This window comes from Ambystoma mexicanum, chromosome 12, assembly GCF_040938575.1.
Source record: "Ambystoma mexicanum isolate Mex_15411 chromosome 12, UKY_AmexF1_1, whole genome shotgun sequence".
Classification (NCBI taxonomy): Eukaryota; Metazoa; Chordata; class Amphibia; order Caudata; family Ambystomatidae; genus Ambystoma; species Ambystoma mexicanum.
In genome coordinates this window covers 605,992,319-606,009,944 of record NC_090936.1, presented here as the reverse complement: position 1 = coordinate 606,009,944, position 17,626 = coordinate 605,992,319, and the positions used below count along the sequence as shown (strand labels likewise).

Here is a 17,626-nt window from a genome sequence, read left to right as displayed (position 1 = left end):
TCCCTCTCATCCCCTCACGCTCCGCTTCATCACGCAATGGACAATTTCCCAAATGGTTCATGCCCGAACTGAGGAACACCAAAAAACAAAATAAATCTCTAGAATGCAAATGGCGAGCACCAAAAACCGATTCCAGCAGATCCGCTTTCGCCTTGCACCATTGTAACTACAAAGCTGAAATCCGGAAAGCTAAAAAAGCCTATTACAACAAACGAATTCTGAACTGCGGAAACCGCAGCAAAGAACTCCGTAGAATCATTTCTGAATTTGTCAAATCCACTTGCACTGCTACCCAATCTGCCCCATCTCAATCACACTGTGACTCACTCTTCCCACACTTTTACAGCACTGCCCTTGACAGTATGATTGCCCCATAAACAATCTGTCCCATCCCCCCGGCAACGACTGAGCAACCCATCAACCCCCCAGCCCCCTTCGTCCCATCTCCCGATTTAATCACCTTTGATTCCTTCAGACCTATCTCCAGTGACGAGTTTCTTGACCTACTATCTACTAGCAAACTGTTTGGCTCCCCCTTGACCCCTGCCCTAACTTGGTCCTAAAATAAATATTCTCATCCACCTGCGCAGGAGAACACGCACAGACCATACTAAATGACTCTCTCAGCTCTGACACCTTCCCTGATGCCTTCAAAATTGCACATGTCAAGCCTCTTCTTAAAAAGCCATCCCTCGACCCTCTCGACCCCAAAAACGACAGACCCTTCTCGAACACCAGATTCCTTGCAAAACTCATCGACCGAACAGCATGCACCCAGCTAAACGCCTTTGTTGAATCCAACAACTTCCTAGACCCCGCACAATCAGGCTTCAGACCACGACATGGAACTGAAACCACTCTGCCCTCGATCTGGGATGATCTTAAGGTCACTGCAGACTTTGAAGGATGCGCTGCACTAATTCTCCTCGAGCTCTTTGCAGCTTTTGACACAAGTCACCACTCAATACGCCTTGACCGTCTCCACTCCCTTGCAATCCGTGGCACCGCTCTCAAGTGGATCGCCTTCTTCCTCAGCAACAGGAAACAAATAACCCTCCTCTTCCCTTTTGTCTCAGCTGCTCACTCGGTTAATACTGGAGTTCCGCAAGGCGCATGTCTATCTGCTCTCCTATTCAAACTCTATATGTCCATCCTTCCTGGAATCATCCACCCGCACAACATCTTGTGCTACAACTATGCTGACGACACCCAAATCATCCTTAAATTCCACAATTCAGACACCACCCCCCAGCCCGACCTAGAAGCCTGTCTCCTAGACATCGACCGATGGATGACAATAAACCACCTCCTCTTAAACCCCACTAAAACCGAAATCATGGTGTGCAGCAACACTGCGCTTCTACCCCATCCACTCCCTTTGCTCCCTTCCCTGGGCCAACCCCACTGCCCCCCTCTGACACAGTAAGAAATCTGGGCTGCACAATGGACTCTGGCCTAACCTTCTCCCAACAGATCAACAAGGTGTCCAAATGTTGCCACTACCATCTCAAACTTCTCAGACACATCTTTCCCTACCTCTACTTCACAAACAGACTAGCTGCTGTTATGTCTATTGTAATGTTGAGACTAGACTATGCTGACTCCCTATACCGAGGAGCACCGGCATAGCACCTTCATAAACTCCAAAGAGCGCAAAACGCTGCTGCTAAACTGCTCCTCGGCCTGGGTCCAAGACATCACACTTATCCAGCTCTGCGAACCCTCCACTGGCTCCCAGTCGGACGAAGGGCCACTTTCAAGACCCCGTGCATCACTCACTGTGCAGTGCACAAGTCTGGCCCATTATACCTGCAAGAAAAGTTAAAACCTTACCTCCCATCCTGCACCCTGAGATCAAGCACTGCCCTCCTTTTAGTGACCCCAACCACTAACTCTGTCAGGATCGGAGGATCTGCTTTCTCAACCTTGGCCCCGACTCTGTGGAAGTCGCTTCCCCCACATATTCGACTCACCCAAGACTATGTGACATTCCACAAAGTACTTAAAACGTGGCTCTTCCCATAACACTGATCTCAACCTTGAGAAGCGACTGAATGTCCAACAACCCAACGACTAAATACAAAATAGGACTCCCAACGTTGTCATCAATGAATACGATCATTAATTCAGCTATAGACAACCGTATCCCTGAATAAAGAATAATTATCTCCCTGGACCAAACCCCTCCCAATTTCCCTGTTCGACAAAACGTCTAGACCCGTGATGTCGCTGGGTGCCCCATTGTGCCCCGTGTGTCGCTGTGTACCCCTGCCCCCAGCTCCCGTGATGTCACTGAGTATCCCTCTGTATTGCCCTCTGCTCTCGTCCCCGTGATATTGATGTATGCCCCACTGTGCCTGTGTATCGCTGTGTACCCTGCCTCCCTGTTTCCCATGATGTCGCTATGTATCCCTTTACCCCCGTCCTGTCACTGTAATCCCAGCCTTCTGTTCCTCTATGCCCCTTTTGTGCCTGTGTGTCGCTGTGTACCCCCACCCCCTGCTCCCGTGATGTAGCTATGTATCCCTCTGTATCGCCCTCCCCTCTAGTCCCTGTGTTGTCGCTGTACGCCCCACTGTAACCCGTGTATTGCTTACTGTTCCTGTGAAGCAGCTACATATCCCCCTGTATTGCCTGCCCCTCTAATCCCAGTGATGTCGCTTTGTGTCACTGTGTACCCCTGCCCCTGTGATGTTGCTCTGGATCCCTCTGTATTACCCCCCTCTAGTCCCTGTGCTGTTGCTGTATGCCCCACTGTGCCCATGTATCGCTGTGTACCCTGCCTCCCTGTTCCCCATGACGTTGCTATGTATCCCTCTACTCTCCCGTCCTGTCACTGTAAGCCCAGCACTCTGTCTCTCTAGGCCCCTTTGTGCCTGTGTGTCGCCATGTACCCCTGCCCTCCTGTCCCCATTGTGACATTATATATCCCTCTGTATTGCCTAGCTGCTCACATACAAACACTACCCATGAAAACCTCATCACTCTAACAAAACGCAACTATATCCCATGAGAAACCGGCCTTAGCTGTACACATAAGCGTCCTACAAGCCTATCACAGCCAGAACCCTGGCTGAATGTCCACCCACCAGACTGCACACATTCAACAGATATCTTCACCACCTAGACCCCTAAGATCCCGCAGTGTACCCCATGATCCTGTAGTGTCCAATCTAGTCGGTATGTACCCTGCGCCTCTGGTCCCCTGATGTCGCTGCATACCTGCAACCTCTCTGGTCTCATGATGTCTCTTTATACTTCTTGCCCTTCATGCCTGCTGTCATCCCGACACGGCCCCCGCAATGTCGATATGTACCAGCCCTCTGGTCCCTCGTCCCATTCCCAGGCATGCACTCCTAGCCTTAGCACATGCACGGTCTGGGCTCCCCAGACCATGTACTGTAACTAGTCTTCACATTCGCGCTGCACTTTGCCTGCAATGAGTGTCACCGCGTTCTCCCTCATTTCCCCCTTGTCACCTAGCGCTCCCAAAGCGCACTGCGCATATGCGCTTTGTGGATGAACTATCATATCACACAATATCATGTCACTACACTTACTCTCTACTCTACACGGTTCCATGTAATATGTAATAATGGCAACATTATTGCATGGAACATGCGGGGGACACCCCCGCAACCCCCAAACTTTTTTTAAAAAAAAAAAAAAAACATTTTGCCCCTGTCCCCATATATATGGTCACCCATATAATATTGCTGCGACCTTTTCCCGGCTATATTATTTACGGCGACCATATATATGGGATAATATTACCTGATACCCTCTACACCATCACACAATTAGAGCACAACTATACCCCTCGATAAATTCGGCCTAGCTGCTCACATCCGAACACTACCCCATGAACACCTCCTCACTCTAATAAAACACAGATATATCCCATGACAAACCGGCCTAGCTGCACACATAAGCGTCCCATAGGCCTAACGCAGCCAGAACCCAGTCTGGGTGTCCACCCACCAGACTGCACACATTCAACTGATATCATCAACACCACACCTAATGCTAGGATGCAGCTACCATTAGGCTACTACATCAGCTGCGCAAATAACTGGTGAACCCACGCACCCTATGACACTCTCTCTACTCTCTCTACTGACCTGGACTGCGGTCCCCGCGGGCGTTCAACCTACCAGTGCTTTGAAGTCATACTAATGATATATAGAGCGCTATATAAATGCAAGATAACATAACATAACATTTCTTCTTGGATGGCTTTCAAATTGGTCCAGCTGTGGTTAACTTTAAGGTGTAATGGTAAGCAGGTCGGGTTTACCGAGGTTGTTTGGAAGTAGTGGAAGCTCGGATTCCTAGACTGTTAAAGGGTTCCACTTCCCCTAATCGCTTTAGGAACGTTTGCATCCTGATCCAAATCTAGCCTGCCAGCTCCAGTCCCGCCTCTTTAAGATGCAGGTTTGGATTGTCTTTAAGACGCTGGTTTTGGTGGACCTCGTCTTCCACAGGAGGACGGGAAGCTTGGGTCGCCCCCTTGTTTTAGGGTGATGCCCCATGATTTGTTTCCCGGACCAGGTCCAGAATTTCAGCCAAAGATTTGCTCACAGGTGGTTATGAGTAGGCAGGTGCTACTTCCTGCATTGACGTCTTCGGTAGCTCAGGGGGCTAGAAATGGTGGCTCCACGATTTGTGTACAATGTTGTGAAGCCTTGGCGAGTGTAATAGCCTAGTGGTGAAGTTTGGAACAGGGTGCACTAGTGTGCTGTCTTCCATGGCCACCTGGAGTCATTCGATGAGATTGGCTTTATGAAAAACCGTAAGAGTTAACGAATCGGGATGCCATGAGAAATGCAGACATTTCCCCTGCGTCACGTCCCTCAACACGTTACTCCGTAAATTCAGCAGGTACCAAACTCTGCCGATGAGGCGTGACAATAATAATCACCAGCAACAATGAACACATCTAACTAATAAAGGCGACCCCCTTGTTTACTAGCAAAATGGAAGAGCCCGCCCTCACATTTGCGGTGAGACCAATGCTTTGTAATGCTGGTAATGTACACAGAGGCTGTATGTTTTGGGGGGTGGGCACTCAGTTCTCTGGTTATCCATCGGGGTTTGAGTGCGTGTTTCCTGGCTGTGAGCCCTGGCTGTACTTGGGGGGTGGGGTGATGCCCCGGGCGAGGCATTGACGTCCAATCCCTCCAAATCATGAGAAAGCGGGGACTTTAAGTTTGAACACAGGCAGGTTAGCACGTGACCGCACCTGGGCCCCCCTCCCAGGATCTCCCCCGGCGCAGTGTGAAAGGGTGGGGTGTCCTCTGGAGTCAAGGACATGATGTCTGCTGGCAGGGGAAGTTGTGTAAGAAATAAGAGATTGTTATGACCGTGTGATGAAAAGAGGGTGGGGAGCAGGGGAGGAGCGGGCAGAGGCGGTGTGTGTGTTTGGGTTCCACTGATAGGCCAAAGTTGTTTAACACCCCTGCGTCCGTTCTCAGCTCAGCTCTGTTTATGCGAATGCTATAACGGCCCCTAAAATAACTTCCCAGGCCAGCACCAACAACCACTAGCACCCCCCTCTGTATTCTAATGTTTGCCTTCTCTCTCCTTCCTTCCTTCCTTCCTTCCTTCCTTCCTTCCTTCCTTCCTTCCTTCCTTCCTTCCTTCCTTCCTTCCTTCCTTCCTTCCTTCCTTCCTTCCTTCCTTCCTTCCTTCCTTCCTTCCTTCCTTCCTTCCTTCCTTCCTTCCTTCCTTCCTTCCTTCCTTCCTTCCTTCCTTCCTTCCTTCCTTCCTTCCTTCCTTCCTTCCTTCCTTCCTTCCTTCCTTCCTTCCTTCCTTCCTTCCTTCCTTCCTTCCTTCCTTCTTTCCTTCCTTCCTTCCTTCCTTCCTTCCTTCCTTCCTTCCTTCCTGCCTTCCTTTCTTTTTTCTTTCGTTCTTCCTTCCTTCCACATAGCCACCCTTTCCTACCTCCCTTGCCCCTCCTCTCACTTGAGTGAACTCCTCCTCTGCCCCCTCAGTAGGCCTCCTCCTCCCCTCACCCATCCCTCCCGCCAGTACTTATTCTGACAGCTGTCACTGCCCCGGGCGTTGTGTCCTGGTTGTCCTGCTTCCCGGTGTCTGTCCCACTGTGGGCTGTGCCCCCCTGCTCACTGTGTCGGCGGTGGTTCGTTGCGAGCCCTGTCCCGCCCTGGGGCCCCAGTCCAGCCCTTATAAAGACAGCCACGCCACTGCAACTTATTGGGCCCGCCCCTTTTTTTCCTCTCTCTTTTTTCTTTTTTAAGTCTGTCTGCAAACAGGCCGCATGGCAGCAGGAGCCCTGCATGGGATATCTAGGAAAGCTCCCAAAAATAGTGCATTGAAGCCACTGCACAGCCCCTGACGAAGGAATTGCGGGCAGCGCCTGGAAGCCAGAAAAAGATAGCAGGATTGGCTGCAGTTAGTGCCTGGAAGCTCTCTACGGTCATCAAGAATATCAGCCGACAACACCACGACCACGAAGCCTGGGAGCGCTGGCTGACAGCGCTTAGAAGCCAGACCTGCGAGGACATACGCATTGCTACCCACAGCTTTGCCCAACCTGTAAAAGAGCCTCGGGCCAACCACTTTTAGGGCACCGAAACCTGGCGCAGCCTCTGAATGGGGTCTTAAGCCCGGCGCATCCAACTTGGGAAAGGAAAGAACACCCGGAACGGGCTCCGGCAAGGCTCTGAATAGCACCAGAAGCACCCCAGAGGGAGGCGCTACAGTCAGAAACAAGGGGGTGAGTGTGGCCGTGCCACGTGGATGTGGTGAAGAGAAGGAGTAGAGGAATGAGATTAAGAGAGATGGGGGCTGCGGGAACGTGAGGGGGGCGATAACGTGCCAGCAGGTACACAGGGAGCCAGCCCTTAACACAAAGAGGTTCGTGTGGAAGCGAGAAGGCAAAATAGCACCTCATGCCTCGCAAACGGCAGGCGTGGAAAGCCTCTCTCTCTCTCTCTCTCTCTCTCTCTCTCTCTCTCTCTCTCTCTCTCTCTCTATATATATATTTATTTATATATATATATTATTCTCTAGATTGCACACGCCTCCGCTGAGGTTTCTACAAACATCCCCAAGCCTTATGTCCCAATTATAAACACAGCCCGTCCGAACAGCCAACCAACCCGCTTCACAGCGCCTTCCCAGCGGCGGTTGTGTGCGCTAACTGTTACTTATGTGTCGAGAAGTGTGAGAGTCAAGCTTTGCCTGGCACTCGGGAGTCGGTTTCTCGCGGCCCATTTTGGTTCTCGAATCTACCATTTCCACGATCACCCTTTTTGGAGTTGGGGGGACATTGAGGGGGGCATGGGAGAAGGAGGGGGGCAGTGGAGGGGGCAACTTCTATTTGTTTCCTTTATTTTTGTTCAAGTTGCTTTGACTTACATACAAAACAAAAGGGGAAGATAGTTATCTCTATGTGTGTGTGTGTGTGTGTGTACACACATATAGTTCTCTCCCCTATGGATATATATGTAAATATATACATACCTACGTATATGATTGTATAGGTGATTATGTATGCACCCACCCTTTGCAGAACACGAGCTTCTCTCCATGCTAATATCCGATCCCCGATGTGTACACACAGCCCGAGTAACAGTACTCTTAGTACCAAAAAAGAATGAATACTGTTCCGTGGTGGGCCCTGGGGGTTGGCGTAGTGCCCGTGGTGTATGTTATACTTAGTGCCTCCCGCCTACAGCTCACAGGGCACCTGGAACACTGTACAATCCGATACACCCGTGTATTCTTTTTTTTAATTGTAGTTTAATTTGGTTTTATTACGATTTCCCTTTTCTCGGCCCAATAACCTACTAAAACAAATGGCGCTGGGGACTGTTTAAAGCATGAAATATCAGGACGTGCTCAAAGCGAACACGTGTGAGTCTCCGATTACTGTAACCCCGCAAAGCAGCCTCTAAACTTCAGCGCGCCAGAACCGGCGCCATGTTGGCAAGAACTAACAACGCGGGCTTGCAGCTTTCCCTCCGAGTGCCAGGCGCGCAGTTCTTGCAGTACTGAGTGCCAGACATCCAGCTGTTCTGCTAATGACTGCAGTGCCAGGTGTGCATGTGCAGCACGCCAGAAGCGGGGGCCTTGTTGCCAAGAACTGGCAACAAGGATTTACAGCTCTCCCTTCGCTTGCTCTAATGCGGCTCTTGCGGTACCGAGTGCCAGGCGTTCAGCTCTTGTAGTACTGAGTGCCAGGCGTGCAGCTGTTATACTAATGAATTCAGTGCCAGGTGTGCATGTGCAGCACGCCAGAAACGGCGACATGTTGCCAGGAACTGGCAACAAGGTCTTACAGCCCTCCCTTCGCTTGCCAGTAATGCAGCTCTTGCAGTACCGAGTGCCAGGCGTGCAGCTCTTGTAGTACTGAGTGCCAGGTGTGCAGCTGTTATGCTGATTTATACAGTGCCAGGCGTGCATGTGCAGCGCGCCAGAACCAGCGCTATGTTATCAAGAACTGACAACAAGGGCCTCTCTTGCAGTACTGAGCGCCAGGCGTGCAGCTGTTATACTAATGACAGCCAGGTGTGCATGTGCAGCGCTCGGAGTACTGACGAGCACAAGTGCAACTCTTATGGTAGTAGCCACTGTCGGGCGCACAGCTCTCACATTACTGAGAGCCGGGCGTGCAGCTCAGATAGTACTGACTGGCAGGCATGTAACTCTTATACGAATGATATTCAGGTGTGCATGTGCAGCTCTCAGAGTACTGACAACCAGGCCTGCAGTTCCCAGAGTACTGACAAACAGGGGGTAACTCTTACAGTAGTGACTGGCATGCGTGTGTCTGAGAGTACTGAGAAGCAGGTACGCCGCTCTTAAAGTATTGACTGTCAGGCGTGCATTTCTCAGTACTGGCCGCGGGCAGCTCTTACAGTACTGAAAGTCAGGCATGCAGCTCCTGTATTGTTTAGCAGGCATGCAGCTTCCAGGCAGCAAGATGGACATCTCTAGCAGCACTGCATGCTAGGCCTAGCACTCTGACAATATGCGTATAGCTCCCAAAGCCCCAGAGTACCGAGCAGTGGCGGCTGGTGATTTTGAGAGCTGGTGGGGCGTAAATTTCCCCGGGCGAATATAGAAGCGAGCGCGCGAGACCCCCCCCCAAGGGGGTTGCGGGGCGGTTCTCCCCCTGCGAAATTTTTGGAAAAATGGCCTACAAAATGTGCAATTTACTGTCCAAAAAACCCACCGAAATATGAAAAAAGCATTCGGTTTTACATATTAATGTTGGTACACTATTCTTACGTGTGCAAGTGTGATGGTGTATTTTACAGCAGCTTGTATTGGGAATAGCTGGTACTATGGTGTATGCATAAAGAAATTCATTATATAGTCAGTAATGATGGAAACATATGTTTGTCATGCTGTTACTGGCATTCACATGCGCTCATCCTCTTACTAAGGTGGGATTTTAGGCATTTTCTGAAAGGGGGAACTAAGCTAAAATATTACTTTAGTTTTTAACCACTTAATTAATGCGACATTTGTCCTACCTTTAATGGCTGTCTGCCTCGCCGAGTTGCCATTGCTTCAGTTTCTCAAAGTTGCGTGGTGCTCCTTTTTTAGCCACTTATAAATACTGCTTCATCACGTTGTAAAAAGAAAAAAAGAGAAAATAAGCAATAAAATACTAAAAATGTAATTCAACATTTCCATAATAAAAACATATTACTCTTTAATTTCCCTTTCCTCTGCTTTCCCATACATTCAGTTTTCTTTAATGATTATCAATCCGAGCCTAACATTATTATCAAAGGAATCAACAGGGAAGTTTTGTGGCTGCTTATGACCCCATACCAGAAGTCTTTACTTGAGCTCGATGTCACATCATGCACGAATCTGCTGACCAGTGTCACCCTTGCATCATTAAGTGCAGTGCATTCCATTACAATGTGCTTTCTAGTCTGCACACTGTCCCTCACCTGGCACAGAGAGCATACACTAGGCAGTGTCTTGCCAGAACAGATATTTGCAATTTCCACAGTTTGTATAACATTCATTCTGAAACTGAGAAATTGCATCCACCAATATGGACTGGGATATTTTGTTAAATCCCCAACGTGCTCGCCTTGGAAGCAAGACGCCACGGAGCAAACAGGTTCGATCCCTGGGAACACACTTAGAAATCTATGGGTATTAAGCGCGTAATAAATAACCTATCATACCATATGAAATACGTCGGCAGACCTCCCAGTGGTTCTTATATAGTGCATGAGATCTCATACTGGCAGTGGCAATCATCTGCATCCAGTCAATTTCGAACAACATTGTTTTGGCTTTGATTGGATTTTCTATCACAACATTCACGCTGAAGCTTGAAGCGACCAGAACAGCCTCTGCATATGCACCTAACCGCCAGACAGTGATCACTTGCCTCTTTGACCCATTGCCAACTTGTAGATCGCCCACTGGAGACTCACTGAGTGGCATCATTTATCGACCTGGGAAGGATGAAAGGCCGAGTTGGTCCTGCAGGGACTCATTCGAACCTGCGTCAGGCAGCAGGCTCTGCACTGCAGTCTGCACAGATGTAAGCAAGCTACTCACATGAGACGGAGCCCGCGCGACCACCGCATCTGCTAATTGTGCGCCGTTTTATATTTTCGGCATTTTTTGACAAAAAATGCCTAAAATATAAAACGAGAAACGGCACAAGTCACCACCAGGGAGAGCCCTGGCAGGGCTCTACCTGGTGACGTGTGCCATGTCTCGTTTTATATTTTCGGTATTTTTTGTCCAAAAATGCAGAAAATATAAAACGGCGCACAATTAGCAGATGTGATGTGGGCCGCAGCAGGCAGCAGCGCACGCCTGCCCTGCCTTGCCCGGTCCGGCTGCGTGGCCCAAGGCAAGTTGGCCCACGGCCCACGGCAGTGCCGGCACGGACCGGGGGTAAAAGGCCCCAGGGCTGCCCCTGCCTTGGTGGGGGCTCGACTTGATGGGCAGTCAGCTCAGCACTGGCAGCCAACACTGAACGGCGTGTAGGCCATGGCCTACACGTCGTTCAGTGTTGACTGGGCCTGGCCTGCCCGTGGTGGACGGTCACGATAGTTTGGGCCGGGGGGGGGGGACAGACAGCGTAAGTGTAAAACACACTCCCCGACTCCCCGGGCCCAAACAGAACAAACAAACATGGGGGAATGGGGGGGTACTTACCAGATCTGCGGCGCCGCTGGGCTCTAGGCCGGCGTGGCGGCTGGCCTGGTGCAGAGCAGCAGCACTCGTGTCCAACGTCGCGTCGTCGGAAGATTTAGAAAGAGAAACAGACCCAGACGTGTGAAGGCGGCGCAGGCGCACGTACGCACCCTGCGCCGCCAGTCATAGATACAGTAATGTCATTGGCTGTTTGCCAGCCAATGGCATTACTGTATCCATGGCAGGGGAGGGATTGGGAAACCAAAGTGCGCTGTTTGCGCACATTTTCTACTGGCGGGGCCACCCCTCAAGCGCCCCGCCAGGCTTCTAATTCTGAGGGCTACGTAGAGTGCGTGGAGCTACGAGCTCCACGCACTCTACTATAGAACAATTTATACTAAATTGGGACGCGCCCCGCTGTGAAAGCCAGGCCGTCCGTCCTATAGTATATTTGTTTCCTTGCCACAGCGCCCCCGCGCTGTTGGCAAAGGAAATGCAGCACGACTAGAAGCTAAAAGAGATTCAATCAGAGAACCTCTGATTGAATCTCTTTTAGCTTCTTTTTTTTTTCTGGGGGGGCGGCGCCCGGCCGCCCTACGATAGCAGCCGCCACTGGTACCGAGGACAAGGCGCTCTGTCCCTGCAGTATATTATAATAACGACATCCAGCAGTGCAGCGCTGTTGACAAGGGCTGCAGTACTTTTAGCTCTGGAAGCAAGATCTGCAGATGTTAGAAAATTGACAGCCAGGTGTGCAGGAGCTCTCAGAATACTTACACCCAGGCGTGCCGCTTTCCAAGTACTGTAAACTCTGAACCCGGTGATTAATGCCTATACGTACAGGACTAGGGAGAAACAGCGCTCCCTGTAATGGCAGCCACGTGTGCCCGCACGAGCATGCAGTCCTCGCAGGGTTTCACACGCTCCACCGCGTGGCTCTGAGCATGGAGTGCCCACACGGGGCGGGTGATTCCATCAGGGCATGGTGGGGGGGGCGCCCCATCATGCTCCCAGGGCCTGGTGGGTTCCCAGGGGCCAACTGCGGGGCATGGGGGGCCCTCACCCCTCCTCTCGGACCAACGGCTAACTTCGGCCCATGGTGGGCCCGGTCACCTCACATCCCCCGCCCCCCCTCAGAAAGACCGGGTGCAGGGAGCCCTGCAGATATCCTGTCAGGGGGCGTGGCCCACAGGCCCAGGCGCACTGTAGCTTTCCAAAGCCTGACCGGAAGCAGTACCCCGTGCCCTCCATCGCCAACCCCCCAACAAATTTAGCTCATAATGGCAGCGCTCCTTAAATACCCGCGTGTGTTATTACTGCCCAACACGCTTAGGTGACACGTGCAGAAGCCATCAGTACGTATGTACAACAGGCACAACACGTAGTCACGCTCCCGATCAGGCCACACCGCTGTGATCGAAAGTGGGGGGAGGCAGGAGGACGTGACGCAGCTGTGGACTGGTAGCCAATAGAGGCCCTGGAAATAATTGTCAACCTGGCCAGTACAAACTACATTACACATTTCCAGCAAGCCCATTTGGAAATACCACACAGAAGAGGCCCAGGCTGCAGAGGCCTACTGGGGAATCTCCAGAGTTCCCTATGGGCCAGTCCACGCCTGACGTAAAGGCCCACCGAGACAAAGCCAGCTCAGTTTAGTAAATGGGGATGTCCGGCAGCTTGGGATGGACAATAGGATGCGCTTCCCCCCTTTGCACATGGCTGTAACCTGCAGCTCTTCATGTGAACTTTCTCTGAAGAACTGGAGCGTTTCCACCTGAGTATAGGCGCCCCTAGAGGGGGCACAGAGGGACAATGGCCTCACCCATTTGCATACATACCAACATTCAGACACAGCTGGGAGGGAGATTTCCAAAGGGAAATCGGGAGACCAACATTTCCCCATAGGAATGCATTGGGGCTACAGCTATTTCAAGCGGGAGACAGTGAAAAATAGCCCGATTTTTCGTTGAAAAATCGGGAGTCTCCCGCCTAAATCGGGAGGGTTGGCATGTATGCATTTGCTGCTTTGTCCCCCTTAATTATTGGCCAGCTACTGTTAAAAGCAGGCTTCCTACATGCTGTGCACACTATTGTTTTCCAAATGTGCAGCTTACATTTTCATAGAAAAAACAAAAACATTACCATACCTATACCTGCTCTCACACTGACATCAACTAATTCTCTTTACATTGTGTTGAGTTTTTTTGTTTGACTGTCACACAAATCCCTTAGGATTTTGTGCCCCTTTCTTTGTGTTTTATCACAGGATATATTGCTAACAATTAGACTTGCTTGTCAAGCTGCTTAATCACAAATCAATGCTTCTATTATGCTGAAAACAGTTATTAGGAAACTAAACTGTGGGCTCGTGGGTGCCAACTTTTTATTTTCATTGCAGGGGCATACATTCCCCCACCCTGGATCTGAATATATGCAAGCGGCCAGCCTAACCCATCCCCTGGCTGAACACAATTTGTAGTACTTAATAAGGAATTGCAAAACGTCACAAGATTAACAGCAAGTTTTAAATGTGTAACATCCCAGCAACAGTCACTCAACCTGCTGAGCTACTCTGTTAGGCCTCTACTAGGGCGTGTCTACGGATCCCTTAATGTACTCAAAATCACTGCATTATCAACAAAGCATATTTATGTACACGACCTCAAAGTCAACAGTATTTCCTCTCCAGCCACACTGACCCTCTGCTTAGATTCATTCGTCCTTAATGGGCAAGGTGGGGCCGACCCACCGGCACCCTCACCCATTATGGAGAAGCCCAGGATCCTGCCCAGCGTAGACACTGAGCGATCCCTCACCTGAGGGAGCAGTCCTAGGCTGGTTTGAACTGTCAAAAGGAAACGTGTTTTCCTTTTGAGAGCTCTGTCCCCTAGCCGTGCATGTCCAGTGCACCACACAAAGTCAAGGGCGTTTTCCTTCCCCAGCCTTACATGGCCCATTGGGGATGCTGGGTAGGGAAATGCATGTTTGTATGTGCAAGGGGGCACTTCTGCACCTCCCTGCACATACAAACAGAGTGGGCCACTTCATCATCATGCTTTTGGTGGGTGGGGCGAAGGGGGTTGTGCAACAATGGCATTTAAAAAAAATTGCTCCCTGTGTGAGGCGCTGGAGGGTTAAGCATGGCATTTCTTTACTGGACATCCATGATGCCTAGTAAAAAATACTGTGCAAACCCATAATGAGGCCAAATAGCTCACCTTCGTAGATTTAAAAAACGGCCTTCGAGGGGTATCAAGAATAGAACTGAAACAATCCCTACTGAGAGAGAATCTCCCATGCGCATTAATATCAGCTATATTTCTTGCTATTATTAGGCAACACCAAAGCTTTAAGGTGGAGAATGGATGGGGGTGGGGATGCTGAATGCTCCCCAGTTGAAAAAGGAGTTTGGCAAGGATGTGTCCTTACCCAACCCTTTATTGCATTAATAGCAATGGAATAGTGCCAGAGCTTCCCAGTATACAATCTGACAGCGCACTCCTTAATACAGACAAAATTACAATTCTTTTGTTTGCGGATGACGCTGTCTTGGTTCCGCAAACGATAAGTGTGTACAAAAAAATAGATGGAAAGATTCATAGACCTCTCTGCTCTTGTAAAGGGCTGGATCTGAACATTACCAAAACAAAAGCACTGAATTGTTCTTCAAGGAATAACGGCTATATATATATATATATATATATATATATATATATATATATAGGGGTGAGGGGCGGCACCGGGGTGACACATGCCCCTACTGAGGAGAGCCACACTGTTGGTTTTCCCCCCTCCCCCCAACAGGGGTTTTACACTGTGTAATTGGAGGGTGAGTTGGTTCCTGGCTAGTTGAATGACTAGAGCAACCAGAATTCCCTGAGGCCATCACTGGTAGTAACCATCAACACCTGAACAAACACCTGAACAGACTGCCTCCCTGATGATTGCAAGAGGCAAGAAAGAGCGCTAGGAGGAGAAGATCAACTGGACTGTGGAAAGGTACACCTAGCTGGGAACCAGAGTGCGCCCCTCATCCCCTTTTCTGTCATATATATATATATATAAAAAAAAGAGGAAAAGGGAGAGACCGCACTCTCCACGGATCGTATGGCAGGATCCAATCAATTATAATGCGCAGCTCACACGGGGAAGAAGTTGTAAAAGTACGTTTAATGAATTAAACAAAAAAATATAAACAAAAGACACGGCTGGGAGAGCAGCAATAACAGAGGCAGGACGCTCGTAGGCACGACCTGCTGACAACGCATTTCATGCTCGACTGAGCGCTTGTTCACGTAAAGGAAAAAGGGACCAAAGCATAATTATAAAAACAAATAGTCCTTTTTCTGTGTCAGTGGAACTCAATAGGTGCATAAAGGCATGGAGTAAATGGCGGCCATGTTCGAATGGAGAGGCTGCAATGACCAATGATGGAAAATATGCATGAATACCGGAAAACAAACCGACAAAAAGTAAAATTGTCTGTTAAATTTAAGGTGCTTAGTGCACAGAATGAAGAAACGGTAGTCAATGAATAAATGGAAAATAGGAATTGAAACTAAGCGACATAGTCCAAGCCAAATGCACCCACGGTTCCACTGTGAATTCCTGGTCAAGTAGGAGAGGTCCAAGAAACGTAAGCACATGATACATAAATACAATAAATAGAAATTCCACGTTCAATGAAGGAAAAAGTACACGAGTATCAATAAATAAGAGCGCAAGACCGCAGTGGCCCAAGTCCATGTCAGGAATAAAACAGCTAATACATATAAATAAAAGCGGAGAAACTAGTCAGTATGCCATACTAGGACAGAGAATGAATAGAGTAAAGTGCAAGCAAAAAATAGCAGCGTAAACTTGTACAAGTATGCAAAGCCAAAATAGCAGCATCGACAAGTGCAAAATCGCAAAATACAGCTCTAACTATAAAGTGCATAACAACAGCGACATGTGCAAAATAGCAAAGCCAAAATAGCAGCATCTACATGTGCAAAATTGCAAAATACATCCCTAGCCATAGAATGCATACATAAAAACTGGAAGTAACAATGTTGGTATACCTGACGCAAGCAATGGGAAAATAATGGCAGTCTCAAAATTACAGCATAATTAGAATAGAGCAAAGGAAAAGTACATGTGCAAATGGTGTTGAAAAGGACACTGTCAATAAAATATGACCAAGAAGACACAACATTAAAAATTAAAAGAAGAAAGGACTCCAAGACAAAAACAATTAGTTTTAGAATGAAGCTAATTTCCTACAGTATCGTGACTACAGCAGCTAAACTTGGACCGAGAACGGTCTGAAGCAAAATAATAATGAGACCACCAACAAAATAAGGTGGAAAAATAATAATACATACAGGCCAAGGATAGGACAGTGAACCAAAATAAATAGCAAAAAGACACGTCTAACCATGCAATGAGATCAGGCAAACCCGCATAAAGGGAATGGTAGGCCTCAGGTACCCACAAACATGTATAACTCCTCATCCAAGTTATGGCCATTGGGAGACTTGGTGTCAAAGTCCAAGATGAATCTCGTCTCAATTGTCTTAGCTTTAGAACGCGGTCTGCACCCCTAGGATGAATTGGAATGTGTGCCACTGCAAAAAATCTTAGCAAATTCACATCATTCTCGTGTTCCTGCATGAAGTGCTTAGCCATAGGGTATGCGGGGTCCGAGTTTTTAATCGCCCTAAGATGCTGCAATATCCTTAATTTGAGCTTGCAAGTGGTACTCCCGACATACCACTTCATGCAGGGACATGAGAGAACATAGACAACAAAGGCAGTATCACAATTCATAGAATACTTAATGGTCTGGTTACATTTGGTAACAGGATGTAAACAAGATTTGCACACAGTGGCATGAGCACAGGCTTTACATTTAGAACATTTGGTAAAGCCAATGGAGGAGACCGCCAGCCAATTGGTAAGAGAGGGACTTTTGTCAATGGGTAGTAAAAAGCTAGATACTAGCTTATCTCTAAGCGAGGGTACTCTTTTGTATGTGATGGTGGGACATTTAGAAAGCAAAGGGCATAAGTCTTTGTCTAAAACAAGAACATGCCAATGTCGTTCAAAGATCCTGCGAACATGATTAGAGGCATTATCAAATGAAACAACGAGTCTGGGTTCGTCATCAGTAATGCTACTATCGGACTTAGTACCATACAAAAGTTTATCCCTACACAATCCACAGGGGTTGGTATAGGCCATTTCTATAGTTCTTCGCTTATAGCCTTGTCTCACAAAGTTCATGGCCGCCTGGGCGCAATGGTAATCGCAGGAAGCCAGGTCTGTACAGTTCCTGCGATAACGAATAAATTCGCCGTAGGGAATACTGCTTTTGCATGACATAGGATGACAGCTGGTGGCATGCAGAGGTAGACAGGTGTTAGAAGGTTTTTTATGCAATGCTGTATGAAAACCAGATCTTTCGAGAGTCACAACCATATCAAGATAAACAATT

The 17,626-nt window shown here is 48.8% G+C and overlaps 2 protein-coding genes across 3 annotated transcripts in view; one reads left to right on the top strand and one right to left on the bottom strand.

Annotated features, from left to right (window-relative positions):
• LOC138513884 (uncharacterized) overlaps window positions 1-17,626 on the bottom strand; it is a 588,633-nt gene that overhangs the window by 84,909 nt on the left and 486,098 nt on the right. For both annotated transcript variants that reach the window (XR_011281837.1, XM_069629017.1), the window contains exon 3: window positions 9,504-9,589. The gene's annotated coding sequence lies outside the window, so the exon portion shown is untranslated. The remainder of the gene's footprint in view (window positions 1-9,503; window positions 9,590-17,626) is intronic.
• The window catches only part of SLC43A1 (solute carrier family 43 member 1), a 383,027-nt gene continuing 371,422 nt past the window's right edge, over window positions 6,022-17,626 (top strand). The window contains exon 1 of the mRNA XM_069629016.1: window positions 6,022-6,736. The gene's annotated coding sequence lies outside the window, so the exon portion shown is untranslated. The remainder of the gene's footprint in view (window positions 6,737-17,626) is intronic.